The sequence below is a fragment of the Panthera pardus genome, unplaced genomic scaffold (genome assembly GCF_024362965.1).
Source record: "Panthera pardus isolate Hobbes unplaced genomic scaffold, ASM2436296v1 HiC_scaffold_7, whole genome shotgun sequence".
Classification (NCBI taxonomy): Eukaryota; Metazoa; Chordata; class Mammalia; order Carnivora; family Felidae; genus Panthera; species Panthera pardus.
The window spans coordinates 35,205,558-35,218,401 of record NW_026527002.1 but is presented as its reverse complement, the minus strand read 5'-3'; the positions used below and the strand labels follow the sequence as shown (position 1 = coordinate 35,218,401).

At 37.4% G+C, this 12,844-nt stretch overlaps 1 protein-coding gene across 3 annotated transcripts in view; it reads left to right on the top strand.

The window, feature by feature from the left end:
- Positions 1 to 12,844, top strand: part of MMP16 (matrix metallopeptidase 16) — a 310,239-nt gene that overhangs the window by 235,485 nt on the left and 61,910 nt on the right. The gene's annotated exons all lie outside the window — the stretch shown is intronic.

Sequence of the window (12,844 nt, the reverse complement as noted above, 5' to 3'; positions counted from 1 at the left end):
TTGAGGACTAAAAGATACATGAGCTGGACCATATATCACCAACTCACTCACTTTATGCAGAAGATAGCTCGCTAACTCAGTTCTCCTTTCAGAAAATAATGCTCTAAATATTGCCTGATACAAAATCTAAGGCACAGATGTCTAATATTTAGAAACACTGTATCAATAACAATGGCTTTATATTGTTTTTATTTAATTTTGGATAGAGTATAAGATTTAACTAAAATGATTCTTTTCTTTAACATCATTCACTTAAATATTAAACCCTTTTAGTTCTATTAAAATGGTGTTTTCTTCACAAAATAATCAATAACGAAATTTTCAGGAATAAATATGTAGCAGAAAGTGAGATTCATCTATATTCATTATGTCCGTAAAACTAATTACAATTGCAAATTCTTTTTGAACCACACAATAAAATTCAAGAAAAGTTGAAAAGCTCTGAAACGTTGCATAAAAGATAAATAGGAATTTATTTTGGTCTTCATATATAAGCAAAAGACAGAAAAAAAAAATTAATTTGCTCAACTAAATAATCAGGTTGCTCACCTAAACAGGTTTTGCTCCTTACTTCCATGTCAATTTGAATCCTCATGAAGAAATACAGGCAGGATTACATAGTCTTAATTATCCTGGAACTTTCATCAATATCCCCCAACAGACAAATTTTAAATGGGCATAGCATAAATGTGCACTTGAAACACAGGCTATATTGAGCAGGGAGGGATTTTTTCACATAAGTATTTTACATAAACCCATCTTCTCTTTTTTTGACACTTGTATTTTTATCAGTCTTTAACACCTAATTTATTTATTTATTATCTGCAATATTGTTTTGTTCACTTGATAATCCTCACTCCGGAATGTGTGTTTCCTTATTTACCAATTACTGTTTTATCTAACTCAATTCCTTCTTTTCTCCAGACACTGCCAAGGTGCTTCCCTCCTGACATCCTAATAATGCTTTCTTTCCTAACCCTCCCCAGCTATAGCACAATCTCTGTCAGACGCTTCTAATTCTACATTTCTTTTCACTTCATTTCCTCCATCATTTCTATGTCTGTCTTCCTATATATTCTATTTTATTGATTTGGCATTGGATGCCCCATCAAGCTGCTGTTTCATATTGCATTCTGTGCAGTTGGTTCTAGAATTACCACTCTTAGTTACCATCCCACCCCTCCTAGAGCACCCACCCACCCTCATGTGCCACTTACACTTCTGGTGTTCACACCTCATTTCCTCTTCTCCCCAGAAGATATGTCCTCTCTTGCCCATCATCACCATTAACCTGATGGGACATAGACTATTTTGTACTCTCCTTTGGTATGATGTGTGCTAACTTCCTTTTCCATAGTACCCCTAAAGTTTTCCTGTGAAAGCCCAGTCAACACATCCTTCTTCACCTCTTCACTGTCAGAAGCTTCTGAAATTTCTCTCAATTTACAAATCTTCCAGCCAAGTGAGAGGCATTTTATCTCTTTTATGCAAAAATATTACCATGTTAAACTTCTTTATTTAGTCAAAACATCAAATCTTATATACTATATTTAATCTTCTGTCATGAGACTCCTTATTACTTAGAATAATTTTCAAAAATTATTTGGCTTCATAGTAGTTGTTCAAGGGCTCCATTATTTGGCTGAGTGATTTGGAAAGTTATTTACTTATTTTTATTTGGGAGAATTTTCTCCTTTTTTTTTTTCCCCTCAAAAGTAAGCAGATAGTGCTTATTCATATTTGTTTCACTTGATAGAAATGAACCAGTAGCATAGTGCTTTCCATTTGTTAATGATTGTGATAATCTGACTTCCCACGGACTGCCTGAGAACTCCATCACTATTTTATGGCACATCAGGTTGTTTGTTGAGGATTTCCTTTGAGTTTAAGGAAGGGCAGTTACCTTTTGACCTTCGTTTTCAAGTAAATAAACCACAGCAAAACATTGGCAACAGAAGGAATGTTTTCAGGAGTATATTAGCATAAAGTAATTAGGCAATGGTAATGAGGATCAGTCTCTCCTGTTATGGCAACAAGTGCTCCTGAACCCTGAAACAAAGTCACTTAGGAATCTTTCAGGGTTTTTTGCTCTGTAATTCCTTGGGAGTTCTCTGCCCAATCTACCCTTATCTCTTAGGAGCAAACCTCTAATTCAACATAGGCCTTAAACTCCTAATTTGTTGACAACTAACTTTGTGTCCCTTTGAAAGGAGAAAGACGTTTCCCTCTGGCGCATTCTCTCCTGGGCATCAGCTGCCCTTCCTTGCCCCCCACCCCCACCCTCCTACACACCCCAAGCCTCTGCACTTGCTCAGAGCTTTTTAGTGGAGTCTGTTGATGACTCTTTGCTTCTGCCCAGTGCATTATTTTTATTGCTGATTGTCTGCACTACCCACATTCTTTGAGCTCAGTGAGTTTCCTTTTGTGTTCGAAGAAGAAGCCAAAAATAATAATACTCCACAGCACTAGCTCAACCCTCTGATTATACCTATGTGATACCATGAACCGTCTCTTTCCTACCCTCCGTGGCATGACCGTGTCCTGGCATACTGACCGCCCCTGCTCTACAAAATGCAATGAGAATAAACAGAAAGGTTACCTAAAGGGCAGGAATAGTCCTTGGAGAATAGAGGCTTTGTTTTAAGTAAATATCCCCCAAGGTAGTAAAGCTTGCTTGAATTAAGTCTAAAAAGAGAGAGAGAGAGACAGAGAGACAGAGAGAAAGCAAAGAATGATAATGATACTCATGGGAAGGAGAGTAACACCTAGAAACAAACTGGCAGATGGATAATTTCCATGCAATAGTCTAAGTATGCTGGTAGATGTGCGATGCTTAGAGGGGTAGTAAAGAGGGCCTGAGGAAGCCTTTCCGTGGGGATGCTTAAACTAAATATTGACCAACCAGTCCCCCTGCATCCAGACTGAGGAAAAGACTTGCTGATATGTCTTCTGTCTTCCACTGCCTGGTTTTCTCTATCTTTGAACACTTATTCAGCACCCCATGCTGGCTCCTGTTCCAGGGCTGAGGAATACAATGTTTGAATAAGATAGCTGAGGTGCATACTCTGATGAGAGACAAGTGAGCAAACAAATAAAGATGATTCCAGAGAACAATAGGTATTGTGAAGCAAATAAAACCTGATGAGTTGAGAGAAAAAAAATTGAGGAAAGACCACTTTAGATTGGGTAGTTAAAAACGAAATTGAATACACCGCCCTATGTACCTTGAGTAAAAATAGCCATATACTTGATTCAGCAGGAACATAGTTTTTATTGCAAATGAAACATCTTTCTTCAGGTCAAAACTAAAGTGATGGTAATTCTTGATAGGTGTGCTAATGACACAGCTGTTTTCCGGCTCATTATATTCACTAAGTGGTAGTTTCTGTTTCACAGAGGCAGCAGTAACAACAGCATTTCACAGTCTTTTGAAATTAGTTGTTTGCCTCTGCTCCCCTCTAGATTGAATGTACATTCTTAAAGAGTTCATATTTTTGGAAGCTAAAACTGCTAGTGCAGTGGGAGGAATGAAACCTTTTCTATTTTTCAACACTTAATTATATGATATGTGAACTGAAATTTAGATCTCTCCGCCAATATTCATGATCCTTAGATCCCAAAGGAGGTGTGTGTTGGGGGAAGGGGGGTTGTGGAGCCAGGAAGCAAAAGGTCCTAGCACTGTGCGGTGCAATTACATGTGGAATTTGAGGCTCCTTACCTTAAATGCAGTGTAGTGATGAAACATTTTTTAGTACCGTGTTCTTCTCTGCATCATAACCATCACAAAGTGGTTTCTGAACAAGAGTAAATGCAAGAAGAAACAAGTACAAAGGTGTAAGGACGTAAAAAGAAAGCAGGGTCAACATACACACACACACATCTTTCTCTCTCACCTCGGAGCTTTCTGTTCTAGGACCAAACCACATTTGTGGCGCACGAACGCTTCTTTGCCATTCATTATTCACATATATAAATGGATTAAAAGCTGTAAATATTTATGTTACTGTATGTTCTATTATGGATGAATAATTATGGATTTTTAAGTTTTATTTATTTATTTTTTTTTTAATTTTTTTTTCAACGTTTTTTATTTATTTTTGGGACAGAGAGACAGAGCATGAACGGGGGAGGGGCAGAGAGAGAGGGAGACACAGAATCGGAAACAGGCTCCAGGCTCCGAGCCCTCAGCCCAGAGCCTGACGCGGGGCTCGAACTCACGGACTGCGAGATCGTGACCTGGCTGAAGTCGGACGCTCAACCGACTGCGCCACCCAGGTGCCCCTAAGTTTTAAAAGTTAGTATTCTTTATGTCAGGACGTAAGAAATACTAATTAACAAAAGAGTGGCCCATAGCTGACATATCATGTAACCTTTGGGTGTCTAGATTTTTCAGTATGAATTAATCTAAAAACAAAGGATTTTTTTTTTTTTTTTTACCATTTAGAGACTATAAAAGGTGTTGTCTACATTTAGCACAAGTAGTAAACAAAATATTCCGCAAATGCCATATCTCCTTTCCTTTGAAACACAAATATATTTTATTTATTAAAATAATTTACATTTCTAAATCCAGATGCTAATTCTCACAGATTCTTCTTTGAAAATAGTCCAAGACATTAAGGAATATTCCACAATTGTGAATTTTGAAATGATTTAGAAGAGTCACCTGTTAATATGTTACTTCCTTCCCCTATCATAGTGAGTCTGTATTTCGAACATTTTTAAAATGCAGACACTATCCAAAGTGATTTGACCCATAGAGGTGGAAGAATTTTCCTTTTTCCCCTGTAGGTTCTTTGGTTCATCTGATAATTAAATTGACATAAGACAGATTAACAGGAGGGAACAAAATTAATTCTATATGTATAGAGCTCCATGAAAATAAGAGACCTCTTCAAAGGGGAAGAGGGACATTCACAGGACATAAGAAAAGCAGGTATTTGGTAATTAGATGTTTGCCCTGCCATATGTGTTGGTTGTTCAGATAAAAAGTTACCTCTGGATAACTTGTTCAGATAAAAAGTTCTCTCTCCTTTTGCACCAGGCCCCCTATCTAAATTCTTTTAGGTAGTTAAGAGAGAGGTGAATTTTTGTCTTGAATCTGCTGGGTCTTGATTGCCTTCAGCTGAAAATATCCGCATGCCGAAGTGGCACGTTTGGGGATAGCATATTCTGCCCCTCTTCAGACATGTCAAGGTGTGCTGCTGCGTTATTTCTCCCAGAATCACATCTGGTTCATCTTTGCCTGATGAGCCCTGAAAATTGTGCTTGCAAAATCATTGCAGAAATTCATGCCTGCCTTGGCGAAAAAGTGAATTTTAGTGGTGGCTTTGAACAGGTTTTCTCCTAAGGTTTATAGACCAAAATCCGGTTTGTGTCAGCTCTTGTGATAAGATAATGAAAACTTCTCAGAATGGCATTGTCTTTGCCAGATACATCTATTAAGCATCCCTTAGATTTTTTTTCCTCCAATTTTCTTTCCCAATGTTGAAAAAGAAATATAGCTAATTAAATGTAAATGGCCTTGTTCTCTTTCTTTAAATACTACAATACCTTTTACAATTCTCAGTACAGGCAGTAAATTTGAATACAATAGTTTAGTGTAAAATCAAATTAATGACTTTATAATATATTTTTATGGTTTTATAAGGTGAGATTTTTACATTTCTAGTTCACATATGTTACTGTTGAATGGAGCATGAATTGCAATTAAATGGCACGGAACATAGTTTCGTTTCTTTTTTAAAGCATAAACGTGTTGGTTGCAGTATTATTTATAATAGCAAATTTAAATGGCTAGAATGGAGCCTTACTAATCTTACATTTGCTAGCCAGAATGCTATTTAGCCATCACAAATACTTATGAAGAGAATATAATAATATTTTATCATAAGGGAATTGCCTATGTATTTTCAGGTTTTTTAAATGAGTGTATATTCTAAACTTTTTATTATGAAAAATTTTAAAAACAGAAAAGTTGGAAGAATGAATACATGCACACTTAACATCTAAATTTAACAACTGTTAGTGTTTGCCTGTATCTTCTGTGTGTATGTGAGCCATGCAACATGACTGCCCAAGCTTTTGGTTAAACCTTTGAAGGAAAGTTGTTGATATCATCAAACTTCATCTTTAATTATAGGATCTAAGTTTTGGTGGCTCAATCAGTTGAGTGTCTGACATCAGCTCAGGTCAAGATCTCACAGTTCATGAGTTCAAGTCCTGCATCAGGCTCTCTGCTGTCAGTGGGGAGCCCGCTCTGGATCCTCTGGATCTCTCTCTCTCTCTCTCTCTCTCTCTCTCTCTCTCTGTTTCTCTCTCTCTCTCTCTCTCTCTCTCTCCCTCTCTCCTTCTCTCTTTCTTTCTCAAAAATAAATAAACATTTTAAAAAATATACAGGATCTAGGGATTACCCATGCATTGCATTTGGTTGTCAGGTCTATTTAGATATTTAACTCATCATTCTTCCCAGGCTTTTCCCATGATTTTTTTTTTTTTTTTCTTGCTGAGACCAGGCCAGTTTTCCTGTAAACATGCCACATTCTGGAATGTGCTTGATTGCTTCCTTTAAATGTCATTTAACTTATTCCTTTATTCCTATGAACTGGAAGAAGTTAGGTGTAAAAGCTCAATTACATTCTATTTTAAACATGTTTGACTTCTATCTGTGTGTGCTTCATAAACGATTCTGTGCCTTTCAATGCCTCGCTACTCTATTATGTATCACATTAGGGGGCACATAATATCAAAGTTGCCTTCTGACTGATACAAATCTTGATCACTTGGCTAAGGTGGCAACTCCCATATTTCTGTATTGTAATGATACACTTTCAATGCTAAAATAAACACAAATACACACATGTACACAGGAGTGCATGTGAAATTTTAATAATATTGGTGGATTGTATCAATCTCCAGTTTCCTAGGTTTGATATTATGTAAGAGTTATCATTTGGGAAGGTTAGGCAAGAGTATAAGAAATCTGTTATTTGTTATAGCTGTCATGTGAATCTACAGTTACTTCAATATAATAAGCTTTTTTAAAAAAACAGCAGCTAAGTTATGGGCTGATTTTTAGTAATATACATTGCTAACAGTGAACAAATTAATCTAATAATTGGCATTTATCATTATCAATTTTTATTCCGGTAGATTCAGTAATTATGTATGAGCTTGGTCAAGCATGTGGCATTATTAAACATGTTTAAATACTAAATTGTATAAGAAATTGTGATCATTTGCTTTCACTGTGTGCTTTTGAAGTATATCTAAGGCAGTGGGTCAGTTGAATGGGGCACCTGTACCAAAGCATACTTTTCCTTTGTGTAACTCCAGCACGGCCATCAATTATCGTTTTCTCAAATTTCCGTTTCATTTCTCTTGCCCCTTCAAACAAGCGGTGGCTTAGGATGGTAAACATTTGGATGTCTGTCTAAGGCTCAGAACTCATTGCTGGCTCCTTCTTGCCCAGATTCCATAATTTCCTATGCACTGCTCCCTCCCAACCTCCAGTCCTGTGAGACCACTTGGTAAGTCTGGCTAGCAAGGGTGGGTCCAGGGTTGAGAGCACTCACCTGGTGTCTCAGACATCTCATTCTGCCCTGAGAAGCAGGAGAAGGAAATACAGGCCTACCAACAGAGCAGAAGCCACCACCTCTTCCTCTCCCCTTTAAACATTCATATAAATTGCCCTTTCCCTTATTATTGCCATGACTTTGTCTCTCATTCACTATTACTACATGTCTGATTTTTTTTTCATAGGTACCAGGTTCATTTTGGACATCAGATTTCCCAGACACTCTCTAGGCCACTCAGAAACAGTACATGATTGCTTGTAAACAAAGCTATATGTATAGACAAACGTGTTTCTCTGTTCCCCCCCCCCCATAGCTGGTGAGTTTCCACGGTAAGAATATCATTTTAATAAATAGTCTGATACTCCTATTAAGAAGTTAGTTTGGTTTGAACAATCTCAGATATATGTTAGTCATCCTATGGCGGTTTGATGAAAAAATAGAGGAATTTGTTCTTTAAGCATGTGTGTAGGTCTCCTACAATATGCCAGACATAGCTCCCAAAGCTGATCCTTCAGTGTTAAGGAAACATACTGCCCCTACTTGGGCATATAGCACAGTGGAGCAGGGGGAAGACTGTACCACTTTAAAATTGATAATACAGCAACAGATTGTGTAAGTGCTGTGAAGTGAAATTACAGACTACTATGAAACAGTATAACAGGGTCACCTGATTTCAGTCAGCGGGCAGGTAAGACCTTTTTGTGCAAAGGAAATTTCAGCTGAAAATGAATAGATGATTCACACTTCATCGGATGAAGTGTGTGAGGAAGGGAAAGAACATTCAAAGTGGAGAAAACTGCATAGGAGAAGTCTTAAGGAAGAAAAGAGCTTTCCTCTATCAGAAACTGAAACAATGCCGATGTCACTAAAACATCATGAGCACAAAAGGGACCTGCAGTGGTTGTGCACGGGCTGGAGGCAGGGACCCAGTCTGAATTCCATTTTGGATGCAGGAGGAGACAGACCGGGAGCTTTGAGTTGGCATCGCAGTCATCTCGGTGAAATACAGTGGCAGCTCGGAGTAGGATGGTGACAGAGAAGATGGCAAGGAATCAAGAGGTTTCAGATGCTATTTCAGAGGTGAAGGCTGGAGGAAGCCCACAGTGGCAGGCGAGGGCTGAGGAACCAATGATGCCTTCTGTAATGTTCAGTTTAGACACACGAGGCATTCATAGATTTACATCAAGTTGTTGGCTAAATAACGAATCTATGTATCAGAAGAGAGGTAAAAGTAGATCAGGTCTACTAATTGGTTTCTAAAAAGTCTGAAAATAGCACCCTCTTCAGACAGCAGGAGGATCCTTTTTCTCCATAGTTGTCAGCAAACAATATGCCTGTATTAAGACAGAGTTTTAGGGGCGCCTGGGTGGCTCAGATGGTTAAGCGTCTGACTCTTGATTTTGGCTCAGGTCATGATCTCATGGTTCATTAGATCGAGCCCCGCATCAGGTTCTGTGCTGAGAGCATGGGGCTTGCTTGGGATTCTCTCTCTGCCCCTCCCTGGTTCATATGCTTTCTCTCTCTCTCTCTCTCTCTCTCTCTCTCTCTCTCTCTCAAAATAAATAAACATTTAAAAAAAAAAAACAAAGAGATATGGGCCTCCTGGGTGGCTCAGTCAGGTAAGCATTGGACTTCGGCTCAGGTCATGATGTCGGGGGAGGTGGGTTTGAGCCCGACATCGGGTTCTATGCTGAGGGCTCAGAGTCTGGAGCCTGCTTTCGATTCTGTGTCTCCCTCTCTCTCTCTGCCCCTCCCCCATTCACGTTCTCTCTCTCTCTCTCTCTCTCTCTCTCTCTCTCTCTCTCTCTGTCAAAAATAAACATTTAAAAAAAAACAGAATTTTAAAGGGGATTAAAAAAAAAAAAGCAAACCCAGTTCCTCATGTGTGTTATTGCTTCGTGGTATATAGCCTGTAGTACTCTGTGTATTTGTTATCTGTGTGAACAAGGTGGTCTGCCTGGATCCCATGCTATACGGAACAAAAAAATCTGTGTAAACTTGTAGCTAACGTGTAATATTGGTGTTTAACTAGGAATTCCTCCTTGGTAATTTTTAAGTGCTATTTTTTTCTATAAGTTGACATTGCACATGTGCTAGTTTTGATTATTTTTAGGGTATACTTCCACTCCTTCCACCCCCTTTTATAAGGGCTGTAGCCAAAAAAAGGCCAGTGGCAAGATAGAAACAACAGATTTAGAGCTCGGTGATTCTTCTTTCTTTCCCCTTACACCAAAGACCAAAACAAAACGTACATTGTTTGGAAGGGTGAAACAGTTTGTTTCTTTCCTGCATGGTTCAAACACCTTTGTATATCATACCTTTCTAAAAATAATGGAATATATACTAAACATCTGCCTATTCAAGTAGAACATTTGTATTCTTGTGACATCTGCATAGCTTTTGACTTCTAAAAGGATAACTTACCTTTACTTGGTCCTTTCCTCCATAAACGCGTTTTCTTTCAAGAAATATTTAGTAAGCTTCTGCCATGTGCAAGGCATTTTTGTGGAAACGGGAAACCACAAATGAACAAAGACAGATATCTTTGCCATCATGGAGTTTATATTCTAGTGGAGAGAGAATGAACAGCAAATACAACATGCATTGTGCTAAAACAGTGATCGACATGGTGCAGGAAAATAAAGGAGGGGAGTGAAATCACATGTGGGTGGGTGGAGTGTGAGAATTCAGTTTTAGGTAGTGTGGTGAGAGGAGGTTTCACTTAGAAGGGAAATTTGCATAGAGACTTAAATACCATTTTAAATATCCTCTTTCTACAAAATCGTTCGCAAGCCCCATTTCTGAAATGGCAACCTAGAGTGACTGTGACATGTTTACATCCTCTGTGACAGAATGCTTGGCAAATTATTTGTACCATTGCTTTCTACCACTCTGAGAAGACATGGATAAGTGGAATAGAAGCACAACGTGAATATCTGCAATTTATATAACTCTCTGCCAAGGCTGCTGTCAATGAGAAGTCGTTCTGAACTCACCTATGATTCCATATTACCTTCTGAATGTTTGCAAATGGACTGTGCCTATCTTGAGGCAGAATTTACATTTTTTTCCCCATAGTAGTGGCAAGTTGAGGCTACGTTCCTGTCTTCACACAGCAGCGTACGTCTGTCCCAAAGAGCCATGGCCGTGTCTCAGTACTGAGGAGATAGAACAACGTGAAGTGCTTGTCTGAGAAAAATTGGAATACAGTTCAGGCTTTTTCCCTGATGTTTTTCTGTCCTTCAGCTCAGAGAGCTTTCCATTTCATTGTTCCATAAATAACCATGGCCAGTTATTTCTTTATCTGAGTCCAGTAGGTATTTAGCCATTTTTCTTTATTATTTTAGGATAGATAGATAGATAGATAGATAGAATTTAAGAATAATTTATATGGAGATTGACATAGTTTTAATGAAAAGCTCTTGTGGTAGTTAGATGAAAATGCTGGCTTTCTTTTAAATTATGAGAATATCTTCTGCTCACATACTACTAGCAGTAAGCCCTGGATCTTCATGCCCACATATATGTCCCTGAATCAATCTTTTCATGGCCTAACTTTGGATTTTAAAGTCTGTTTAATCAAGATATGTATTAATTCCAGCTACCTGGCACCAAAAAAATTATTAAGAAGAGGTTAAAAATATAAGAGGTTAATCTCTTATATTAACCTCTTAAATATAAGAGGTTAGTCTCTTTCCTGTTGGCAGGAAAGAGATGTGTGGCTAAAGCTATAATATGGCTGAAGTCTGAAGAAGAAACAAAGAGCAGGAACTAAAATTGTAAACAAAATTGTAAAGGAAAATAAGATAACTAGTTTCAATACAATTTTAACAATAATAAAAACCAATCTGCCAGGTCCTCAGAAAGTTCTTTATGTTTAAAACAGTAATTATACTATGAGTCAATTATTAGTTTGTAATAACCCAATGACTAGTGTCTTGACCAGGATGACCATTGTTAAGAGACAAAGCAGGAATAGGATATGAACTTAGAGATGTTAATTAAACTAGTTCCTTCTTTATAAATCACAACGTCCGTAGAGAAGACAGCCCAGGATAGCTAGAATGAAGTACAATTACCCAAAGATCCTAAGAAAATTTTTATATTTGGATTCATTTAGATGGGATGGGAAAAATTCATTTTTATCATACCACCTGAAATCCAAGAATCCTCAGTTGATTGTGTGTGTGTGTGTGTGTGTGTGTGTGTGTGTGTGTGAATGACCATATGAATAACTGACAAATCCTAGAAAATCTAGTCAGGCTAAACAATTATTAGCCAAAAGATTGGGAAAGCCCTATAATAAATCACTTATTAATATCTAAGTAAGGGAAGGAGAGCAGAGAAGACTTGAGTTGGAAGTATTTTTGTAAAACATACTTATCTAAGTATAAATATATAACTTCCAATTGAAATGTTGTCTGTAAATACAAATTTTGAAATAAAGTAAAATAACATAGTTTAGAATATCCTTAGTTTTTCCAATGTTAAAGCACTTTGAATAGTCTTATTCTGAAATTTTCAATAGAAAATATTTTAATGTAATCAAATACAGCATTTTTGAAAAATTTTTTGCCATTAGTAAGAATTTATGGCAAAACATATTGTGTGCAAGCTAATGATTAATTCAACAACATTTATAAATACTTGCTATGGGGTAAGTCACGTATTTTCACTAGAGATAAGAGTAGACACTTTTTATATAAAATGACCAATGCTATGATTGAGTGAAGTCAGGATATTGTGAGAGTATATAGGAGAGGCAGTTGACCCAGATGGGAATCACTGTGATGATTTTTTTTATGATAACTTTGTTCATTTAGGGTCACCATATAATTCATCATCCAAACCAGAACATATTTGAAGGTGAAAGAGGACTCTATTTATAATTACATGGGGGAATGTGTATAATGTAGGCATATCAAGAAGGATGGCCTCTTTATTCCATCTCCAGCATTTTAGGTGTGAGATCTTGTGTATGTCTATAAATGCATACATATCCATATGCTGCTCTCTTATTCAGGAAAACTGACTTAATTCACAAATCTGGCAGGGACTTGCCTGTGCTACTTCTGGTTTTCCATCTAAAAGACCCTGGAGACAATGTAAAATGCTACAGTTAAATATTCTTATGTTATCTTTTAATCACACTGTGTGGATTAGAGATTTGGTGGTTAACTCCAAAAATACCTGTGATCACTGTAAGCAAGTTAATTAGATGCTTCTTTGCTTTGATGTGAGACAGTGAAAATGACACTAGTTTAGTT